The 5357-nt window shown below is 35.6% G+C and overlaps 1 long non-coding RNA gene across 1 annotated transcript; it reads left to right on the forward strand.

Moving 5' to 3' along the window:
• The first annotated feature begins 18 nt into the window (after window positions 1-18).
• Window positions 19-1603, forward strand: LOC111385768. Its single transcript, XR_002701104.1, has 2 exons — window positions 19-49; window positions 1380-1603. It is a non-coding gene; the product is annotated as an uncharacterized LOC111385768 (long non-coding RNA).
• The last annotated feature ends 3754 nt before the right edge of the window (window positions 1604-5357 follow it).

The raw sequence follows: 5357 nt of genomic DNA on the forward strand, positions 1-5357 counted from the left end.
AAAAGGAAAAGAAAAAGGAAGAAGAAGGGGAAAAAGAAAAGGAAAGGAGGTAAGGTTGATATCTTCAAGTTGGGTTTAATTTTTCCATTTGTCTTAGATGATTAAGTATGGTTTATATTAAAATTTTTAGGGTTTTATCATGTAATAATAAAATGTTAAATTTATGTGATATATGTACGATTTGGAGCTCAAGCTTAGGGATTAATTATGTTTCAATTTTAACAAGGTGTTTAGGCAATGAAAATTTTGGAAACCCTAGAATCCGATTTTGGGGATTTTAATTAATTAATTGTGGAAGTGATTATATAAATGGAATATTTCATTTGGGAGTTGATTTTAAGGAGCAAATGTATATTAGATGGGTGGAAATTATGGTCACTAGTTTCATTACATTGGAAAGAAAAATTAGTTTTAACTTGGGAAGAAGGTTTTGTTGATAAATTAGTTATTAGAAAAGGAATTAGAAAGTGGGATTAGCTCCATTGATCAAAAGAATATTTGGGAAATTCATTCGAACATCGACCAATTTTAGTTAAGTATTATAGAAGTAGATCTTAAAGTTTCTTAATTTAATAGTGGTTGATTAGTCATTTTGTTACGTATTACAGGTGGTGACGAAGAAATTGGCAAAGCTTACCGACCGACCTAGTCTGTAGCTCGTATTGAGTGAGTGGATGAAAATTAATTTTTCAGCAATAAGTATTTATTCAATTTATATTAAATTAGAAAATCTATTATTTCATACAGTTGATTTGATAGAATGATTTCAGAATAAATTTGATTTACAATAAGATGTTTTTTTAAAAGTTTGATATAGTTCAGTTAAATCATTTCATTAGCATGTTTTATCGGTATTACGTATTTCAGAATATTTCAAGTTATTTTTAAAAACCACCAGAAAGTACCCATGTGATTTTACCTCGTCTGCACTGGTGTGAATGTGTTTCCACAGTGTATGACTAGTTATAGTGATTTTACCCGCTCTGCACTATTGTGAATGTGTTTCCATAGTGTATGACCATTTTATAGCTCTGCGCGCGTATGACCAGAATTTCAGAATTTCAGAATTACAGAATTTCAGAATTTAATGACCTTGCTATGTATATCGAGATTAATCGATACACGAGTATGGTTATTCAGGGTACATTTTTGGTGTGATGTTTCAGTATTACATAGCTTATCAGATTTTAGAAATAGATTTTTCAGTATTTAGTTGATTCAGTTGAAAGAATGAAGATTTTAGTTTAACGTATTGTGAAAGGAAATTTTTACTATATACTTGTATTTAGAAAGGTGTTATAAATGTTAAAGTATGACCTTTACAAATATCCACTCACTGAGTCGCTAGCTCATATTTTTGTCACCTCATTTCTTATCAGATAGAAGCTGCGTTGAGCCATATCAGAGCCTGTCGTTTGACGAGTTGAGCTTCATCGTGTCCTTGTTTGTATGTCTCATTTTGTTAATTCATACAACATATATTTTGGGGGTTAATGTATTTTGTATCAAAAATGTATTAAGTCTCATACCCATTGCATATTTTGTGTATGTTTTGAAATGGTAAATTTCTTTTTCAGTACAACTCCTTGAAGAATTAGTATTTTGATGGGCTAGTGTACCCTATTTTAAAATATGTGTATAGGTTTGGGATTTTTGGTTTTATTCTCAGGTGGTTTTAGTCCATTTTTCAGAGGAAACTTTGCCGAAATTTTTATAAAATTATTACAGTCAAAGCATGTCAAGTTTGCCTTGGTGGTGGGTCCGGCATTTAGCTGGTATCTACCATCGGCGCACGACACGTGTCGGATCCATTAGGGTGATCGGGACGGGTCGTGTCAATGAATGCTAGTAAAAAGTCTAAATAAAAAAGACGACAAACAAATCTCCTAAGTACAACTTATCTATAATCATACTTACAAAGGGCTGCTTACGCCGAAAGAAGAAAAAGTAATCAAAAAATATGTTTAATCGTCAGAGATTGCAAAACAGTTTCTGAATTTGCTCTAAGGGTTTTCGCGACTTTGCAGAGTAAAAACCTTGTAAAATGGAAAAAAGTGTCCTTATATAGGGAATGGGATCGACCCCCTATCGTTTGATTAACCTGTTATAGATTTGTGTTGGCTGGGTGTAGATATATATATCTGAACCATTGAACCTCAAAAGGCCCATATCTAAATTTGAATTGAAGTTCCAGATTTGCTCGTGTATCATATGCGCCCAATAGGTACGTTAATTCGGAGGGTTACTGTGAAGGATAATCACTATGCATTTAATACACGAGACGCATAGTCTTAAATGAACACAAATGCCAACCTATCTTTTCTTGGGAAGGTGAGATTATTCCAATTATTGCGCATGCATCCCATTAATGTCTCGTCGACAAGGCCACAATAGGCTTTGACAGCTCTTAGCGACTCGTCCATACGTTTAGGGCATTGCTTGAGCATATTTCAGCCTCACGATCGGCTTCGACAATTCCTAGTGGCTTGTCCATATGTGACAGGGCCTCGCTTAAGCTTGCTTCAACCTTATGATACGCTTTGACTGCATCCTGTATGATAGGGCCTCGTACCATTCATTCTTGGTATTGAATTCTTTTGTTATATTTTAGCTATAACGACATTTGAAAGTCCATGTATTATATGAATATTTATACATGGACTTGGGGAATCGTATATTTCATAAAGAGCATCTGAAAAGCCTTTGACAATGAAAAACATATGTGTATCGTGACACTTGAAAGTGCATTATACGAATATTCATACATGGACCTAGAGAACTACTATTACGCCTCGACAACGAGGCTCTTCCCAAAACCGTAGAACCTCATTGAACCATGTGGCAAGACGTTAGAGGAAGACGAGACAATTGTCCAAATTCATGCGTGTCAAGCCATCAAATGTTCAAACCCATGAGGCGACCGAAACTCTTTCACTAAAGCGATTAACAAACTTGATAAAGAACCTTCACATAATCTTGTTGCAAGTAGATAATTTAACAACTCACTAAATAGGTGGCTCCATTCAAATTAAATATTTAAGTCTAGTATTACATGTCAAACATAAGTCGCAATACCAACACAGTACTCAATACAGCACACCACAACATTCAATGCGGCATGGCTCTGAAATGGGATCTATTGACCACATCATCCCTACAGAAATCGAGATCAACGAGATTCTAAAAATTTAAGAAATACAATGAATGAAAAAATCAAGAAAGGTATTTTGATATAAGTATAAAAAATGACCACAATTACAAACCAATGACCGAATGTTCGATTTTCAAAATGCTCAAATTAATTTCCCAAAACATTGCTGGATGTCTTGCTCATGCTTTAGTGTTTTATTTATTTGTTGTTGACGGCCAACGACTCTGGTGGGGAGGTAGCTAAACAAAAGAATCGAAAGAATTAGTGTTAAACATTTAAAAAGATTTGAGAATTTTTTTTTTCAATTGTTTCAAATCAACAGAAAAGGAAGAAGATATTTCTTAACTTGTTATGAGTAATAGGCTAAAGCTAAAACAAATAATTGGGTCAAAAGATTAAAATAAAATATTGATTCTTGAAATTGGGTTGTGCTAGTTGATTGTTAGTGGGCCATGGACTATATTTAAGACATTTTATTCATTTTCTTCGACCTTTTACTGGACCTGGGCCTGGGAAGCATTGGACTACATCCTAGCATTTCCCTCTATCCAAGCTATCCCTGTGCATAACCTAGGACTTAGTCTTTGGGAAGTAGGATGACGTAGGTCCATGGTGGTAGTGAAATTGACTTTGATTGAGGCTCAAATTTCTTAGGCTGAGGAGCATTGTCGGAATTCTTTAATGTTGATGATACTCGTGATTTTTAGATAATTATGTTCAGATGATGGTGGTGATTTCGATAGTGGTTTCAAATGTGGGTTTTGATGTTGATACTAGGTTTAGATAATGGCACAGGGCGAAAGGTGATGGTAGTCGTGGAAGGTAGCGACTATGGTGAGAAACAGTGCCAAATAGAGTTTAGCTCGGCCCTTAGGTTTGTGGGTCTCATGAGTCGAACCGTCCACTAGCCAGCTCATTTTTATAATAAATTAACAAAATAAGCTTAAAAGGAGAATATTTTCAAGAAATTAATAAAATAAGTCCAAAAATGAGGAACAAAAAACGAGTCAACTAACCCAAACCAAACTTTTGTCACAGTACCTCTAGATCTACAACCATTGGATGGGCCTAAATTCCTGCAACCTATTGTGCCACTACAATGCTACCACCAACTCTGTCAACCCATTCCAACCTTACCTTAGACGCCATCGAAGATGCCTTCTATCCTCTTTCCTCACTGCCTTCTTTGTCATCTTTCCTTCTATCCTAACATGTGGTCGCTCCTCTGCCTTTTCCTCCACCACCACCTCTATCATCCTCCCTACAATTATTTCTCTTCGATTTTACACTGACTCTCCACTCTTCCCACGTCTCTGCCTCCCTTTATTCTAGCTCTTCCCCCCACCTCATCCGCTCACACCTTCCTTTGATGGTGGAATCTTTCACTTCCCTCCCTACTAAAAAGTACCTTTTCTTTCCCAATAATTGGATGCCCAGCTTTGACTCACCCAATGATGATGTCACCTCCAACTCCCACACCCTACCTCTTCTAAGGCCACTTTATCATTTTGGGTTGTTGAAATTTATGACCACTACAATCACATTGTAGAGAAACTGGAATTGCACTGCCATACGGGATATGCGTCGAAGTCTCTCTCTCTCTCTCTCTCTCTATATATATATAGAGGTCTGACTTCGTGGAAGAAATAGAGTATGAGATGGGGGGGTAGAGTTGCGTGGGTATACCTAATTTTAAAACAAAAAATGTTATATATAGAGGTCTGACTTCGTGGAAGAAATAGAGTATGAGATGGGGGGTAGAGTTGCGTGGGTATACCTAATTTTAAAACAAAAAATGCCTGATCTATGAAATTTAAACTTGAAAAGTAAAGTTTGAGATAATTTTCTCTCAAAATAGTAGGGAATAATACATAAATCCTACATATAAGAAATACATTTCAAAACTAACAAACTACATAAAACTTTTCAAAAATTAGGTATAAATCAATTTATTAAATTTTTAATTATAATATAATATAATTAATCACACCAAATTTCAAATTCAAGTCATTCTCTTTCTCTCTCTATTCTCTATCCTCTCCTTACTCGACTATCCATTCTCTCCATCGGAGGCGGCCATCGGCTCCCGCGATTACTCCAGCAACCTTTTCGGTAATCGCTCCAAGAGCTGCTCCGACGACCATTTTGGCTCCGGCAATTGAAAAATCTCCAAAACTTGAAAATATTTTCTCTCTAAACTCCACTG

The sequence above is a fragment of the Olea europaea genome, chromosome 3 (assembly GCF_002742605.1).
Source record: "Olea europaea var. sylvestris chromosome 3, O_europaea_v1, whole genome shotgun sequence".
NCBI lineage: Eukaryota > Viridiplantae > Streptophyta > Magnoliopsida > Lamiales > Oleaceae > Olea > Olea europaea.